At 35.7% G+C, this 19670-nt stretch overlaps 1 long non-coding RNA gene across 2 annotated transcripts; it reads left to right on the forward strand.

Annotated features, from left to right (window-relative positions):
* The first annotated feature begins 3851 nt into the window (after nucleotides 1–3851).
* Nucleotides 3852–18881, forward strand: LOC140694465 (uncharacterized). Of its 2 annotated transcripts, none has more exons than XR_012070105.1 (5): nucleotides 3852–4571; nucleotides 6066–6951; nucleotides 11286–11456; nucleotides 14159–14315; nucleotides 18166–18881. It is a non-coding gene; the product is annotated as an uncharacterized lncRNA (long non-coding RNA). The 2 variants fall into 2 exon arrangements; XR_012070104.1 differs by lacking the exon at nucleotides 18166–18881 and adding an exon at nucleotides 15062–15370.
* The last annotated feature ends 789 nt before the right edge of the window (nucleotides 18882–19670 follow it).

Below are 19670 nucleotides of genomic sequence, written 5' to 3' on the forward strand. Positions count from 1 at the left end.
TCAAAGAAAATGTCACGAAATGAAGCAACACATTTATATTCCCAGGAATATTACCATGCAAAAACTGATCCATTTTTTAAAGTATTTGTGAGTTTGATCAAAGGTAAAATTGGCAAATAACTTTTCACTAAGGAAAAGGACAGATTCTGCCTCCAGTCAAAATATTCATTATTTAAATAACAAATTAGCAGATACTGAAAGAATAAATTACATTTTTTGTGGCATAATTTGGCATCCCTAGTAACTATTCTATATATGACTGGCGGAAAATCTTTCAAATTCTCAGGCTATTATTAAATATTACCTTAAGTGAGAATCAGTCTAATCTAAAACATACATTAGATGTCAAATTAAACCAAAACAATGTCATCGCAAATTCAAAACATGGCCAGAAATGCTATGGCTTAGAAAGTACAATAAACCGCCACAGGGAGAATTCTATACATAAAGCAGATCACCAAATCTGAAGAAATAATACAAACTACAGAGGCAGCTCTTTGACAGGTTTCTCCCATTTTAATGAAACAAGTTGCAGTGGAAAACTTAAAAGATTAAAAACTCACAACAAAATAACTCCCATACATTTTTCTTAGGGCTGTCTCTGTAGCCCCAGATGAGGCAGAGAGTTGGCAGTTCTCCCATAATGGGATCAGTGGAGACAGTCAAGTTAAACAGAACACGAAAGAAACTGCATTTTCTAGATTAGTTGTCTAGCTTGAGCAAATAAACATATATTGACTAAATGTCCAGTTCATGTTATAATAGGTAGACACAGACAAATCCCAACAATATTCAGGTCCAGAGAAATAGTCAATTTCCAGAAACAACATATCCATTCCATCTTATTATACTGGAATTATGCTATGTTCCATGGTTTAAGAAAAATCTATGAAGGATATTAAAATAGTTTTGCTACGGTAAAAATTATACTCTTTATTATACCTAACTCGCTGATTAGTTCATTACAAAACACTAAAATAGCTCTAGGATATCTAGAGAGAGGTTCTGCTATGTGAAATTGTCAATGGTTAAAAAAAATAGTGGTATCTCTACTACCTATTTGATCATAAGAGAAAAAGTATTTCAAATCTAAGAATGTTAAACACCCAATTGCAATTTTTTATTTAAAGTAAGTTAATGTTGCTTGTTGAAAAAGCAAATTATTTTTGTGCTAATGGCTTAAAATATTTCAGGAAATTGACTTTAAAAATCATAACCTACACTAAATTATTACTGTTTTTCAAACTTTCCAAGGATTGAATAATTTTATATTTTATTAATAAATATTAAATTACACAGTGTCTAAGAGAGTCAGTTATTTTTCCTATATAAGGCAAGAAAAGGATGCAGAAAAAATAATACATTTTGCTGCAGTTATATCACCAGTTTGTCAATCTTGCATTGCTAGATAAAATCACATGTATACAACTGATCATGGACAGTAGCAAGTGACTTAACGTCTTGCTAGCAATGAACTGAATCCCAGTTAGTTAATTCTACCCTTGAACAATATACTTTTCCAGATTGTTTTCTTTCATTTGTTGCATGATTTTTTTTTTATCTCAAAGTGCCCATTACAGACAGGGCTTTGTTAGCCAGTTGGGTAGATGTGAGTCCTATTAATGAGCAGAAGAGCCCAAATAGACTGTTTGTGACATTTTTTACTCTGGCTGACTAACTGGGTGGCAGAAAACTCATTTAATTGAATTAGGAAATATATTTAGTAACGTGGAATGCCGAAAGAAGAGATGTCTAAATATATCAATGATAGGCTTAGGCTATGTCATAGTCTCATCTGCTCCCTAAAATGAAATTAACTTGGTCTTAAATCATTTATATCATCCTCATCATGTATGAGTGACTAAGACTGTTACGAGCAAGCCATGAAAAATATTGGAGACTTAACTTGCACTCATTATGAGAGGACAGTAAATATTGATGCCACCATGCTGTGTACCCATGAAAAATGCCAAACACATGTGTACAGCATCCCAAAGGATATTGCTGAATATTACTCCCAAATATTCAAGGAATAAAGCAAATTGTGCAGTACGAGATGAGGCAGGCTGAAGGGTATTATATAATCTCTAGCATGCCAACTGTGTCCCACGCACTAAAGCATGTTTGTGTATGGGTAAGCAAGCGTATTGCAGGGATAAACATGTGTTTGTTACAATTTGTTTAAAAATAACAAATTGTTTAGAAACAGTGGTATTTGAGCTGATTAGTAACAATTTTTTGTTGGTCATGTTTTAATTGATGTTATTCAATTGTATGCAGCAATTTCTTGTCGGAAAACTCAGGAAAAGAAAGACACTCTAGAAAAATACTACTGATATTACTAAAATACAGTAGAGTGTGAAGGAGTTGTGATCTAGTTATTGAAACCACTTAGAGAAGACAATTCCTTTGCTCAAGGGATTGAGGGAGTTGGAAATCATTGCTATTATGAATGAGAGGAGGAGCGTTAGAAGAATGAAGTGACAGGGATCAAAATAGAAGAGGTATTTCAAGATATAGGAAGAAAGAAAAAGCCAAGATGTCAAATCATGCAAGAAGCTTCAGTGGAATGCAGAACAACAGAAATTTACTGACTTTATTAATTAGATGACCTGAAAAAAAAAACCTATTTTAATCAGTGTTACTACTTTCTTGACATTCATCTTAAATTCCAACAGTTCCTACAACCCACAAACTTTTTTCTTCCCCATCCTTCTGTTCAAAATTAAGCTCTTGTCTTTGGCACTCTTTTTTTTTTTTAATCTTGCAATGTTTCTCAAAGTCTGCCTTGACTTATACAATGCTACATTTTGTGTATAACTGTCTCCTCCACTAAATAGGAACTCAGAGCAAAAGACCATGATTTTGCGTATCTCAGACACAGGTAAAACTAAAAATAAAATGTTGCCTAGGTTGATTTCAATTTCCTCACATTCTTCTTCAGATTCACATGCATCCAGTTTTTCCAACTGGACGATAATTGCAGTGAATCGAAAAGTAGAGAAAAGATGTGGGGTGTGCAGTGGTGCAGGAAGCTTTCTCACCTCAAAGACATAAGTAGCTCATGATGCCTCTGTTGTGGTTGCTGAAAGGCACTATGGACAGGTCAGAAATAACAAAGTAGTAACTACTTTTTATGGATTCAGGATAGTCAATTTCTGCTTGTGGTTATGTTCCTCATGCTTTTTTCTGCTCAGGAATTGCGAGAGCTGAAAATACAGGGACTTAAAGTTCAGGCATTAGGGAACAGAAGGGATCGTAATTTCAGCTTGAGACAGACAATTTTATCAAGAGGGATGAGCTGCTTTATGAGGAATGAGTTCCCTATTATTTAGTTTTCAACGAGAAAATGGATGAACATTTATCAGGCCATAGAGAGAATATCTGAATTGAGAAAATGGGTATCATTGAAAGTGTCTCCTTATGGTATATACTCTTAGGACATATCATTTTGAAATTGACCATAGCATTTACATTTAGAAAATTCCATGGCAAATTATGAGAAGTTAGTAGGTATAGTGATTTGAGAAAAAACATTTTTAACTGATTTGCCATTTATTTACCCTGTTAGTCACTAGCCATACATTTAGCTTGTAATTTGTGCCAGACATTATTTTACTCCTGGGAAGACAACGGTATACAAAAGAGACAAAGTTCCTGCCGTCAAGGACCTCATAGTTAACACAGAAAATGTACTTTGCATTTTACTGATGGTTTTTATAAGAAGTAAAGTTTTGAAAAAAGTATATATAACATATGTAATAGAAGTACATAACATACATATATTAGACCCTGTGCCGGACGTATAAGGGTTCTGCCGCTGTCTGCCTAAATATTCACTGGTTCCCTAGTCAGTTAGAGAACATCACAAAAGTAATAAACAAAAAGAAAAAGAAAAATGTAGCTAAAGAAATTGCCGAATGATTAGTCCATTTTAGAAGAGATGGCAAAATAATATAAATCAATGAAATTAGCCTTTGCCATTATTATTCTCTCAACAACTATGTGAGCTGTGTAGTCATTGTGATTAACTGACTTTTTCAAGGTCACATCCCTGGCCAGTTCTGAAGGCAGAAATGTGACTCAATTTTTTCCTTTGAGACATAATCCTCTCCACTGACTCTGAATGATTATACGATGCCTATGTCTATGTACATTTTTATTTTTTATTTCTAAATCCACGGGTTGTAAAAACAGAGAGCGGAAAAAAAATCCAAAGTTACTCATTCTTATGTTTACTTCTCCTTCTTAGAAAAAGAAGAATTATACATGATTTTGGTTTAGGAACTCAAAGTAGGAGAATAACCTTGCTAGGAATAGAATTGAAGGCCTGGAAAGAACTCTGAGATCTTCAAGTGCGGTGTTTCTCAGAACACTAAGGACGGCATTGATCATCTCAAGGAGTCCATAAAGTCAAAGCTATTTCAATAATAGTACCAGGATGCTATTTGCCTTTCTTACTCTCATCCTCTTACAAGTTTGCAGTGGAGTTTTCCAGAGACTACATACATGTGATGGTGCAATAGAGTGAATACAGAAATAGTTGCGAGAATCCAACTGTTTTCTATTAGGTAAGATATTAAAGAGATTTCAAAAAAAGGTAAAGCAGTGTCATTTTCTCACTAATTTTTAAAAGCTGTAGATATTATTTCAAAATTACTATTTATATTTATAATTGCTATATTCAAATAAGTGAATAAATAATATAGCTTAATTTTTTTCATTTTATTTTGTAATGTAGTAAGTATTAGTAGCTATACCCCACATACACAAAGGTTCTTTGGGTCTTTAGTAATATTTAAGACTATTTATGGTCCATATTTATGAAATAAATAAAAATAAATTTGATGAAAAGAAATTTGAGAATGACAATTCTAGTAAAATTCCTTGCCTATCTGGCATAACTGGTGGATTCCGAGTACCATACATACCCCAAGCTATATTTTTCTTCTAATGAATAGACCTCATCCTTTCTTAAAGCAAGCCTATCCTTTTCCAGGCATAGTAATCAGTATTTTCATATCCTGTATCAAAAGCTCTTTCATATAGTTTTACCACTGATTCAGGCCTACACTTAGGGGAGGAAAGAGTTTACTAATAAATTAATTCATAAAATTACTTGGGTGAAACTTTTTTGGATAAATGTATTACATTGTTGGCTACTGTTAACTGTTGGGTCATCTTTCTTCACTCCATTCATTTATGCAACTGGAGTTTTGAGATCATGTAGATTTTTGCATTTTATTGTCTAAAGTTACTTCACTGGATAGACTCATTTTAGCATGAAGCTACTTATCTAAATTTATAGCAGATATGATTGCAATGTTTTTAAAATTTTATCTCACTATCACTAAAAAATCCAAACAAAAATTTTATTTAGGAATATAGATAAAAAATAGAATAAAAATTTAAAAAACAGAAATAAATTTAGTTTGATACTCTTGATGGGGGATTTGACATGAATGGTCAAAGGCCAAGTAGCTGTCAAAAGGATATTGGCAGTAGATAAAAAATGAAATCTCTTGCTATTTGTGTTCTTGTCTCTGAATATAAATATTATACCTTTTCAGCTAAGTATTCAGATTGTAAGAACAAAGCATTATTTTGTAGGGAGGAAATGATGGGTCATCCAACTATTAAAATAACTCTTTGTTAACAAATATAACTATTTTCCAATTTAAATTTCTACCATCAATTACCCATGGATCAATTAGCTAACTTTTCTGTACCAACAGAAAAACAAAAAACAAAAATCCTGATTTCAAAAAAGGCAAGAGTTTTCCTAAACTAATCTGTTTTATTTTTCTGACATTAGATGTCTGCAGATATTGTTAGCTTAAAAATATATGACTTTCAGGGCTAAGTAGTAAAAAAAGGACTTATAACTTGACATTACTTTCCTATTTTAGTGTGTGTTCCCTAGCAATTCAAAGTGGAAACCCACAGGGTAACCACAGGAGGTAACACCTTCCTGGATCAATATCTGTGCATCAGATGTTATAAGAATGTGTTATAAGAATGTTTTGCAAGGTTCATAAATAACGAGCTTTCTTCTTTTCCCCCAGACTCAGAAAGTGAAATTAAAAGGAATTTGGCTGTCAAGGGACTTGCCATTTCTGGAGCAAATAACTAACCAAAAAAAAAGACTTTAAATTCATCAATTAAAGACAAATGTTAGTGAAAAAAGAAGGCCAGAAGTACTCCTTATTTGAGGGTTGCTTTCTTCCCAGTCAATGGGTGGTTTCATAAAAGCTGTCATATCTGACAAAATCAAATCCACAGACCTTTACTAAGTGTCAAGTTTGAGTCAATTCCATTCAACAAACATTTACTAAATCCCTGCTATTTGTGCACCAGGATTATGCTATGATCTGGATTTGAAACCATGAATAAAACACAGCATGTCCCTCTAAGATCTTACAGTCTGGTGATGGAGAAAGACAACAACAAAAATGTCTTCACAGCTTGATAATCTGTGGATTTACCAGAGGCAACAACAGGGGGACTGAGTGTTACAGAATGAGGAAGAGTCCTGGAGGTGAAGCAGCAATGGAGTGGTAGTCTAGAGGGAAGAAACAGCCTACAAAAAATAAATTTGTTGACTGGCATGATGCCCTTGGAGGACTAGGAGAAGCTATACCTGGAAACAGTGAGAGATGAGATTGAGAAGGTAGTAAAAAGCCAATTTTAGACAGCCTCATATGGCATGGTGAGCATCCAAGTTCAAGAAGGGTTGTGAGCCACAGAAGAGTTTTGAGCAGGGAGAGTATGATTAGGCTAATATGTAACAGGAAAACTACTCCTCCCACCCTCACCTGGTCCCTGGTTCAGCTGTCAAGTGTGCCACACCAGTTACTCAAGTGATGAGTGAGAGTTCCACCATGAAGAGGAATTGACAGCGGAACTCAGCCTTATTCCTCTGCTTATTGCACATTCTAGAGTAATGCTTTGGTAAGTGGATTTCCAAATTACATTATCTTAAATAATGGAATTCTAATACTTTCTAAGGATGAGGATAGACCTTGAAAATTGACTATACTAAAAAAAGATTTTCCGGTTACCTCATATCAAAATCCTTAAAAAGAACTATCGACCCATTACCCAGTCAAGTTTATTCCAGGGGTGCAAAGGTGAATTAATATTAGGAAATACATTAATATAATTCATCATTTAATAGAGCAAAGGAAAAAAATCATCTCCAAAGATGCCAAATAACACATTTAACAAAAGTCATCTTAGCTACTTTACACTGGAAAAACATGGCAGTACGACCCTAAACAAGTGATCAAGATTAATATCATCAGTAATAAGACATGTCAATATTGTGCACCCCCTAATACAATGTGCTGAGAATAGCATCACCCCACTGTGGTATCCTTTGCGCAAATCTGTAACCTTTATCTAATGATGAGAAAACATCAGAAAAATCCAAATTGAGAGACAGTTTATGAAATAATTATATTCAAAAGTGTTAAGGTCATGAAAGACAAGGAAACACTAAAGAGATGTTCTAGAAAGGACAAAGGGCACATAGCCACTAAACACAACGTGGGATCTTGGATTAGATCCTGGAACAGAATAAGGACATTAGTGGAAGAACTAGTGAAATCTGAATAAAGAATGTAGCTTAGCTACATTCTTTATACCACTGTCAAACTCTTAGTTTTGATAAATGTACCCTGACTATATGATATGTTACATTAGAGGAATATGAATGAAGACCAGAAAAGAATTTTCTGTATGAGCTCGAAATTCTTTTGTAAGTCTAAAATTAATTCAAAATAATCTTAAAAAAATTTTGTCAAACTGTATATTTAAAATTGGTGAATTTAATCATATGTAAACTGTGCCTAATGAAGCTAATTTTTAAAAACAAAATTATTAATTTCATTAGATGTGATGAATATTGTGGTTACCTTAAAAACTACTTTACCTGTTAAATATACATCCTTAAGTATTTATAGATAAATGACATGGTATTCAGGATCTACATTAAAATGCTTGAATTCAAATAAAAGCAGTTTTTGACAAAACAAAAATTGTTGACGTGGGGTGACTGACACACTAGTATTACCACTTTTCTCTTTTATGAAAGTTTAGTATTTTCCACAATATAAAAAATTTAAATTGAGTTGCTGAATGTTTTTATTTTTCAAAAAGGAAGGAGTTCCAAACTGATGACTTTTATTATAACAGTGAGTAGTTGTCAAGAACATTTATCCTAGCAGAAATTTGAAAAAAATAAATACATCTCATCCTTTCAAGGTAAAGATGATATTTTAATGGGTAATAGACTATTTTTTCAAAAGAAACTTGTACTATGAAGATGGCATTGAGAAAGTTTGAAAATATTTTCATCATTATATGATTTTGTATATAAAAATAGTGTTTGTTTCTTGTTAAAATTCTCATATCTGAATGCTTTAAAAAGTTGGAAACAGAATTTTCAAATTGTTTTAAAAACCCCTTCCAAATGAAAGGTCCTAATGGGTATTACTTAATCCTTTGCAAGAAGAACTGGTTCACAACAGAGGAGCTAGACGTTAACAATGAAATTTTTAAAATAAATTTTAAAATAATTTTTGAGATGGAATAAAAATGATTTAATAAAACTGCATCTATTTCCATGGATCTATAGATCTTTAAAAGTATTTCTTCCAGCTATGGTAGTCATTTAAACTAAGTATTAAAACAAACTGGATTTATAAGTGGGCCTTTTTCCCCAAAAATAGTTAAATCAAGATATTAAAAATAATTAAGCATATTCAAGTACATTGCTAAAACCTAAAAAAAATTTTAGAGAGAGAACAAGTATTTTTGACATCAATAATAAACAAAACAGTTATTGTATTCTAAATTCTCATTTTGTGTTTGGTTTTTAAGATATGTAATATATTACACTAGTACCATCCTCATGTAATTTTAAAATGTGTATTTCTGTTTCTGCAAATATGGTAGACTAAATAACTTGAAAATACTTTTTCTGCAGGCTGCCTAGAAGAGGTAAATATCATATAGCAAACATCCTTTTAAACATATAGCTCTATTTCCCAGAAAATAAAGAAAACACTTGAAGTGAAAAAACAGGAGAGCAGGGTGGAGAGCAGATAAGGAGAGTCTGTGCCAGCTCTCTGTGAGCTAAGAGCTTGAATTTAACATCTGAGTAGGAGCAGGAATCGAGGCCACCATCTGTGAAAGTCAGACCCTTTGAAAAGTAAACGAGGAAGAATATGTCCAAGGAAGACAGTAAGGAAACATATATGGAACAATCCATGAAGAATCGTTAAAAAAACCCAAAATTATAAAGTCATAAAATTCATAAAAAGGAAATAAAAACAAATGAAGTATAGACAATGTAAAAATGAAGATATGTCAAAGAATAAAATAGAACTTCTAGAAACTGAAAATAAAGTATTGAAATATAATTTATAAGTAAAAATATGCCATATGAGGAAAATGCTAAAACATTTTAGTGTAGTGTTGCATAACAAATGTTTAGAGTCATCTGGCTTACAGGATTAAGGCAAGTAACAAGTATGTGGAGTAGGTTGGTGGCAAGTCAAAGTTAACGAGAAGTGGGTAGACACTACTTGTGTAAAGAGGCAGTTTACGTAGCTCTGCCCGTATTTGGCATGGGGAGATGTGGAGACAGTGTTAATACCGTATCTTCTTATTTCTTAAAGTAAATTATAAATTTCAAAACTTTACGTGGAATCTAACAATTTTTAAATCTTGGTAATGATTTCAAAAATTTTTAAACATTATATGGGCCTGAAGAAACAAAACGATGACCTATTAAGAGACTGAGAAAGAATGGCCCAAGAATAACAGAAGCGAAGGGAGCAAAGTTTTCCAGGTAGGGGTGAGTGGCAAATAGTGGTCGGTGTGGTATGAAGAGAAACAAGAGGGAATGGATTTATTCCCCTCAATTTTGAAATGTGTGATTTAGTGATTTTTAGAGAAAGATTTCAGTGGAGTGCTGATAACTAAAACCGTATGTCGGTGAAGAGAAATAATTATGAATCAGAAAAATAGAGTTGGCATGTATCATTTACTTTTCGGTCAGTAAAAAGGTACTGACTCTGGTCAGAAGAGGATTATTTGTCAATCTTGTATGTATGTTTCTTTAGGAAGGCAGACAGTAGAATATGCTTATTGTGTACGGGCAAAGATCTAGTGGGGAGAAAGGAAGTAATTTATGAGGTAGGTCAGATCCGGCGTCTCCGGTTGGAGGGACACTTGGCGCGGACGCGACGCGCCCAGGACGGTGGTGTCTGCGCCGACGCTCGAGCAGGGGGCGGGTCCTTTGTCCTCTAAGAGGAGGGAGAAAGATGGATGCTCCTCTAGTAGGCGGTGGGAGTAATGTTTAAAGTAAACTCATTTGGACACCAGGTACCTCTGTTTTCTTGATGAACTAGGAGACAAAAGCAACAGTTGGCGAGGAGGTCAGGGCTTGGTCTTAAAGAGTGGTGAAGACTAGAAATGTTTGCTGGAAATATTTGAGTGAAAGCTCTAAAGGCCAAAGAAGAATCAAAAAATGTGTACAGATGTAGGTAAATCTGTTGTGAAGTCTGAGGGAAGGAACGTGAACAAACTGTTGGCAAGGTTTAAAAAACTCAAACAGTAGAGAGTAATATAAAATAAAAAATCACAGAAATTACTCATGGAACAACTAATCAAACATTAAAAAAAAATATGTGTATACAATTTCTCCTTGTACACCTTTGTCTCATCTCAAAAGGTAACAAGTAAATAATTTGAGTCTTGTTTCACTAAAATATATTTTACCTGAATAATTGATATACATGTACTATTAAAAATGACACAAACAGGGTCATAATATACACATTTTCAGCACCTTCAAGATTCTTCATAGAAACATATCAATATCTACTGTGTCCTATTTAATGGAAAGCCATTATATGGGTATATCATAATCATATGCCCACTTTTTTGTCAATGGTCATTTAAATTGTTCATGCTGTTTTTGATACTCAAAAGATGCTTGCAAAGTCCTTTATATCTATATTATTTTACTTATATAAATATATTTGAAGGATACACTTTTCCAGTGGAATTTAGAGTCAAACAATATTTTCATTTTAAATTTTGATTGATAATGCCAATTTATTCTCCACAAATATTATACTAATTTACCCTCACATCTAGTGTTTGAGAATTTATTTCTATGCCTCTTCATCGAGACTGGGCAATATAAAAAGCTGTTTGTTTTGCCACTAAGAGAGAAGAAAATGGTAATTTGTTTTAATTTGTTTCTTTTATAGTGACTGAAGAAAGTGATGATGAATAAAACAGGGTCCTTAATCTGCCGGGGATTTCTGTCTGTTGAAAGAGGCAGATAATTAAATAAGAAATCACACTAAAGCAAGTTCAAGAACAGAGGAAGTCCAGGATGCTATAAAAACAAAGACATGGTGGAACAGAAAAGACTTACTGTAAGAAGTGATGACTAAACTGAGACCCAAATGATTAATATAATCTAGCAAGATGAGGTCTGAACACATTTTTTTTTTCCAATCAGAAGATGAAGGGCCTGCAAAGTCCAGTTGACAACAGAAAGTGTTTTTACATGGTCAGACTTGCACATTGCTAAAATATTGGATATTAGGAGTCCTTCATGCCTATGTTAAAGACAGTTACTATGTTTCCAACAAATTTTTATTGAGTGCCAATCATGGCATCAACTAGGAATATTATGGTAAGACTGGCATGAGACTTCTCTTCACAGAAGTTAGATCTTAGTAGGGAGAAAATTAAGTAAGCAATTAGAATCATGCATATTAATTTCATAGTTGATTTACCTCCTCCAGCAACAACCACCATTTCCTCTATTCTACTTTATCCACTCAAACTGCTGACATTCCCTGAGATCCTAAAATTGTTCTTGGTAGGACCCTTGAACCATTTTTCTCTAAATCTTTGATATTCATTCGCCCTTCTCATTCTGTCATGTCCCCTAACATTTCTCAGATGCATGGAAACAGTCAGTCTACTGATTGCTTCATTCACTGCCAGCAGCTCTGTTGGCCCCTGGCCTCTTCTCCTTCTCTATTCATCTTGGGCTGCATGGATTATCATCTAAATCGCTCTCTCACTAGCACTCCTAATAACCATGAGTACTCACCTTCAGGCATAGTTACCTAGAAAAAAAATTGAATTCCAATTAATCCTGAACTCTGCCGTCTCAAGCTGGAAGCTGACTGCTGCAAGAAGAGTTCCCACAACCATGAAGACGTTTGTGAGAACAGACTCACGTTCCTCAGCCTTAGCTGGACTCACGGCACAACTCACCAGCCATAAAGTGGTGACATTATTGAAATAACCTCATGTCCTGTCTTTATCTTAGAGTTCTTTGCCCTGCCTTTCTCCCTAAGGCTCCCTAAGAGCCACCCATGAGTGCTGATACACGTTTTACAAAGAGAAAAAGAAGAATCAATATCTAGCCTTTTACCTTAAAATTAGGCTGTTCATAAAAATATGTATGTATATATATATATATAGTTGTGGAAGCAAAGACTTATTTGTAGAAAGGAGGATTTCAAATAAGATAACCATTAAAATCATTTTGTCAGTGAAAAGGCATAACTCAGTAAGAGCTTGTCATATTATTAATGATAATTAACAGATTAGGAAGGAAACAGACGAAGAGTCAGGCTCCACAATCACAAGAGGGTGCAGGGTGAGAATAGGTCTGCCTTGTGCTGAGGACATAGGGTGGGATCGTGTGGCTATCAGGTGAAGGCACCCATCAACAGCTAACTGCGTGTCCCCTTTCTAGTATTTCACAGGCATCTGTGTTTCAAGACTTTCTCAGCTCATCCAAATATTCCCTCCTCCCATTTCAAAAACTCCTGATACCTGTCAGCATCAGGAGATCAGTAAGAGGGACTTCTGGTGGCCAGAGAGGGCAGCGGATAGAGAAGGGAAAGCTCTCACCACTTGTCCTTGCTTAGATGAAAAGGAAACAGCTCAAGGTTTCCTCCCAGATCCCAGAGAACAGGGAAATCCAGGCCCTCATCGCTCAGTCCCAGGATCTGGCACATCATAACGTCTCAACAAATACTTTTGAATATATGCATGTGTAGATGAACATATGGAAACATGATGAAGGCTAGTTCTGGAAAGTGATATTGTGGGAACAGACATATGGTCAGGGGATGAGTAGGACGAGGAGAGACAGAGGGGCTATAGCTGGGTAGCATGCTGTCAAAGGAAGTAGGTTTTATATGAGGGTGGAGGAGAAGCTGCTCTGGAAAGTAATAGGTTCCAGGTGCTATGCTTAATGGGGGCAATTATTGGGAGAGAAGGAACACACAAACACACATATCTCTGTGTGCATTGATGGATGCATTTGTTGGACCAACAGTAATGGGTGGAGAAAGGATAATGAAGAGAGGAGAGGTATAAAATAGGTATTCATTCATTTAATAAACATGTATTGACACCTAATATACTCCAGGCTTCAAGTTAGGCTCGAGAAATGGCAGCAAACAAAACAGATGTGGTTTCTGTTCTTCTGTGACTTCCCACTGTATTGAAGAAGACTAACACTCAAAAAATTCAATTTATATTAAAGCATAAAGTAAATTGCAAAAACTCCTGTGGAACAGGGGAACACAGTACCATTTGGAAAAGTTGAACAGAGGCTGAGAAAGGCTTCTCTAGGAAAAGGGACAATGAGCTCAGGCTGAAAGAAGGGAAAGGAGTTAGTCAGCCAGACAGTTCAGTCCTCTTTTTATTAAAAAGATAATGTATTGGCAAGTAGAAGACAAACTGAAGGAGCTTGTACCAAAGTAAATATATATTTACATATATAGATGCACATACAAGGTTACAAAATACACATACAGTGTATGTACACATATATGTCTACACACATAAACATCTATTACGTGTGCATAAATATCCTCACACATACACATGGATGTGGATTGATGAAGAAGATTCATTGTTATGCAATAGTGGTAGCTTGCTGAACTGTCTATGAGAAGCTGTCGTTTTTGTATCTGGTGCAAAGCAGGTAGTCAGGAAGGGAAGATGCATGTGAAGTAGGTGGCAGCAGAAACAAACTGCAACACATAAAAATGAGCTAGAACCTATGCCTTTGGACTGGAATTTTTGTTCTCACCTCATCCAGGCCTCCACCTTCAATGATGTTGGTGTCCTGCAGGAGAAGTTGGCCTCATTTCTCATAGAGCTAAGCACACACCTGGCCCAGGGTCCAGACAAACTGAAGGATGATGGAGAGAAGGCTGGAGAACCCACAGGTGTGGCCATTGCCCTACATCGACAAGGTAAGCCAGGAGCTCTGTAAGAATGTTTTGAGTTGCAACACAGTTTCTTACCCTGCAACCGGTCTTCCAAATGTAAGATGAATATGGCTGCTGCTTCCCGTAACCCTTTGCCAATCCCATGCATTCTCACAGGTGTGCAGGGAAGGGATTCCCGAGAAGTGCAGTTCCAGCTGGGATAAACTGACACACGACAAATCCACTACAGTACTCATGCTTATTATTTTTTAAAAATCCTTTCTGTAGGTCTCCAAGGGTAGAAGAGACAGTTGAATGACTTTTACTGCTAGGAACTGAATCTAGGAAGATGAGAGATTTGGCCACAGGCCCTGGTGTTGTGATGAGAGCAGGCGCAGGTGTAAGACACACAGAGAGATGACTATTACAGCTTTAGGAATTCTAGTCTTAGAGCAGAGGGTATCTCTGTCATGCAGTCCTCTCATTGAGACGGGGTATTCAGTCAATATAGTCCTGACCAGGCTCTTCTCTAAAGGAAAAGCGGGAAGATGGGAAATAAAGACCAGCATAGTCATACCCAGTCAATAGAGAGTCCACCTGGGGAGCACCACAAAGAAAGGAAAACGTTTTATGCAGCCGGATCATGTTTCCCACAACCCAGCCAGAAAATCCACTCCTTCATGAAGCTTCTCCAAACTAACCCCACTTGGCTTCTTTTAGCTCCAGTCACCCTAAACTTCTTCCTGTCCATTTCCGTGAGCACTGAACACTTACTAAATGTCTCTTTACAGCTGTGGGCTTCCATCTGGCAGATGTTTCTGTCACTCGAGCTTACAGTTTTGTAGGTCTACCTCGTGTCTTCATGGGGCTGTAAGCTCCCCAGAAGATGTGCTGGGCTTCTGGACCCTTTTACGCTGCTCTCTTGAATCTTGCTATTCACACGCGGGGGTCACTTAGAAAATGTTGACTGACTTCGTGATGGAGTAAAGGATTGTCCTGCCTGGAGGAACTGTTGGTCCAATCTGAGCAACCTGCAAAGTTCTTGCTTACATGAAACAATGCAATAAAATATCGACCCTTTAAATAAAAGTTAAAGAGTTGTTATCTTGAAGTTTTTTATAATTTCAATGTGAGAAATCCTTTAGATCCAAACTGTTTTTTTATTTTATTTTTTTGGTTTATCACATCAACATACCCTTATTATCATATTCTAGTCTTAAAAATGTGTCCCCCTGCCCCCCCAAAAAAGATTTCTGTGAACTTCACGAGAGGGAAACTCTGCCCTAGCCCCTCTGCCTGAAGTACTGCTGGCAAATCTTAGTTCTGGATTATCACCAGGTATTAAACCTACTGCCACTTTTCCTATGAAGTCTTTCCTATTTCTTCTCCAACAGGAGTCAGTCCCCCCCCCCCGTGTGTGTGTATGTCTGTGTCGTCCTGTGTTCTGCATGCTCGCTAGTACCTTTCCCACATGGCAAACTGGCCATCATGGCTGGGCCCTTGTGTCTTGAGTGAAGGGATGTTGTAAATCACCCACAATCACATGTTATATATGCTTTATCTCTGCATACAGAGCCATGAACTTTTTTTTTTTTGAGGAATGAAAAGAATGAGAATAATAAAGGAAACTGGATCTTGGGAAAACAAATGTCCTCTAACAGACTAAACTAGTAATAAATTATATAGCCCCAAATACCTGGGAACGCCTGCGGTAGATGAGAGACATATGTGCTATTACTGGCCTCAGGCGTGTCTCGTTCCACTGTGTCGTGTGTGTGTTACCTTGAACATGTTCATTCATCTCTCCGAGCTTCATCCTCTTTCTGTTTAGCATGGGGATATTGCTACCCAATTCATAACGATATTATAATGAATGAGTATGTAAGTTATCATATAAAATACCCAGAGTATCACAAAACACTTAGAGGCTCAAAATTTACAAATGTTGCTTCCGTCTGTGATGCCCCTTCATCTTTTCTGTTCCCAGACAAGAGGTGATCACTTCTAGTCACAAGAGACCAAATCCCTTTTTCTCCTGGACATCATCCACTTACACATATGATTTCTTGTTTCCTTATATCTCTCGTGTACACGTAACATTTCCCAATGTGATTTAACTTTTTGAAGATGATCTCTTTTTAATGTCAAAAGTTTTTTTTCCCCATATAATAATACTTGATTTAAGAGTCTATTAACTTAGGCATTGCATATGGACAAAACCCTTACCACTAATAACAACTTTGCACAAAGAAAAAGCTCTTTGCATATGCATACAGCTGTGTATTTGGTCTGTGGGTGTGCCTAGGGCCACTGAGGATTTGTTGACTCAGTGGAAAACTCTGAACAGTCATCACCTTGGTCCACCTCCCCACCTCTACACTCCCTGCTGTCTGCATCTTGTTCTTCTCTCACCCAAACCACTCATGTTATATTATTGATCCCACAGTTTGTTAGTAACTGGACTATATTTTCCCACCCGTTTGTACCTACATGCTGTATTTACATATATGCTCCATGTGTTCTAACAATATTTAATGAATGTCAAATACGGATTTTATGATCACAGTTAATTTATATGGTTTATTTTCTCTTCTATTCACCATTAGCCATATATTGTAGTGGAGTTCAATAAATATGGAATGAACGACTGGGATCTCCAATATGCTTTGTCCTATGTAGGAAATACAGAATTTAATGAGTTATGATTATTGGCATTGAGAAAGTTGTATTTCAGTTTAGGTGAGGAGGGGTGGGAGTTTGGGGAGATATGTTAATTTAGATCCTTCAAAAACCTAATGCCAAAATGGGATTAATTGTTTAAAGATTTTATTGGGGGAAATGTCTGTGGAAGAAAATGGTAAAGAGTCACAAAGAAGTTGGGATCGCTGTCAGACTGGGATGTAGGTTTAACTCCAGATGAGAGAACAAGAGGAGGAAGGTTGAAAAGAAGCATCCTGGATTACCTTACAGTATAAGGAAGGTTCAGCAAGGCCAGAAGAAGGCTCCTCAAGCCAAAGTCAGAGGACAAAGGTGTCCTGTGTCTGCTTCAGCTGACTGTGAGCACCGAGAGGGGCATGGCCTTCGAGCAAATGTGGCAGTAGATTTCTGAGTGCAGCCTCTGGGGCCTGTGTGGAAGGTGTAGGCTCATGTGTGGCACAGATGGTTCACAGAGGTACACATTTTTAGTTAAATAAATATAATTCAGGTTACCATACAGGTGATTTACAAACATTTTCCTTGTACCTGCCACTGACTAGCATTTGTGCATGGTACCTGCTACTGTGCGTAGTCTTGTAAACATAACACATTGTTTTGTGTGTAGAGGCCTCCTTCCAAACACACATTTCTACTTTATTTTGACAACATAATTGAACTCAACCGTCATTTATGAATGCTAGATTACTCTGTTGATGCTTTCAGCAACAACATTTTCTCTTGAGCCTTAGTTTCCGTCCTGTATAAAATTAAAGTCCGGTTGATCTTTCAATTTCACTCTCACTTCTCATTTAGTAAGGATACTAACATTTGTTGAGCGCCTACTGTAGATCAGAGTTTGTACCATGAAATTGTAAACACATTGTCTTTGATTCTTAAAAAAAAAACTCATTCAAGTATCTAGTGCCACTATTAACATTTTTGCTTGGATATATAAGCATTCAGAAAGCTTGCCCAGGGTCACATAGCTAGTGGTATGCCTGGGATTCAAAGCAAATCTGAATGAATTCTTTCAAGTTTTGTAAGTCAAAATTAGAAAAAAAGACTCAAGCTCCAGATTCTTCCCATTAATCAAGAAAGCCACAGCTGCATCAACAGTGGTCCTCAAATTTTAAATCATGAAGAACATCCAGGGAGCTTGTTAAAAATGCTTATTAATAGACCTATTCCATGTTCACAGTGAATATTTGCTGGACCTTCAAATCTGCAATTTGAAGAATCATTCAGACATTCTGATGCAAGTGGTCAGATGGACCATGCCTTAGGAAATACGAGCATGGTACACATTGATGCTAAGTAAAGAAAAAGAAGACACAGTCATTGCTTCAGGATGACAAAGGATATAGTTGATAAAGACTGTTGAGGGTACCACAAGGTTCACTACCCTCTTTTACTCCACTCACCATTCATGTGTTTTCAACCTTTCTCCCCTAAAATTGCTTCCAAATAGCTACCCTAGGGAAATAGAAATTGATTCATGTAAAAAAAAAGTTTATATAAAATTTTTTGTTGTGATTGTGATATGATACATTACACTCATTTATATCATAACAACTACATAATAGTCTAATACAATTTGACACCATACTTCATAAGCAGTAAAAATATGGGAAGAAAACACATCAACTTATTAAGGATGGCTACTCATGAGTGGTGGCATTATGGGGATTTTTATTTCCTTCTTAGCACCTTCCAAAGATTTCCAAATTCTCAATAATACATACATACTGTCTTTGTATTAAAATTTTTTTTAATTAATAAAGTTAAATTTGACAATTTCTCTGAGTATTTGAAATGTACAATCCTAAAACATCAGAGCAGCATACTTGATAGAAAATTTCACTGACACACATATATCCAGACAGAGAAATTATTCCAATCTATGGAGATAATCAAACAGTGGCATTGATTTGTACAATGTTTTTGAAAATAAATTCATTTTTCTTCGATAATATGCTCTGATTTAATGAATATTTAATTATGTGTAACGAATACAACTAATTACAGTAGTCTTCCTATAAGGTTATTAAAATACTAACTGGAGTGTCTTGAGAGAATTCTCAATACCCATTTCTACATCAAATACCTTTCTCTATCATTGTTTTCTGAAGAGCCCCGCCTGTTTTTTGATATCTGGTAAAGAATTTTTCTCAGTGGAGAAAAAAATGGAAGATTTCATTATTTTGATGTTTCCTTTTTAATTTGCATCTTTAAAGAAGTGTTACTTCATTCCAATTCATGAGTTTACTCGTTTGCATTAAGTTCAATGTGTCTAGGATTTCATGACAGTGCATTTAAACTATTCAGTCACATCTACCTCTTCTGGGAAATTTTGACATCTTCCTGTGGTGTGCTTGTAAATTTTTCGTGGTATTACCTTTTAAATTCAGTATCAGAACATCACGCCTTTGAACGTGGTAGCTCTGGCAGTTGTCAAAACAAAAAGATATATATGTTTCCAAATATAACCAATGTTCTTCCAGTGACATAAAAGCATCCCTTAATGAAGAGTAAATTAAATTATTTCTTCTGTATTTCAGAGGAGCAAATCACTGCAATTAAATGATTCAGAGATTAGGTTTAAACAGCAACAGTTATACTACTCAGAAATACATTCAGAGAACTATCTGGAAAGTTAAACACTAGAAATATAATCAAGAAGGATGTTCCCAGGAGAAAATACAT

The sequence above is a fragment of the Vicugna pacos genome, unplaced genomic scaffold, assembly GCF_048564905.1.
Source record: "Vicugna pacos unplaced genomic scaffold, VicPac4 scaffold_21, whole genome shotgun sequence".
Lineage (NCBI taxonomy): Eukaryota > Metazoa > Chordata > Mammalia > Artiodactyla > Camelidae > Vicugna > Vicugna pacos.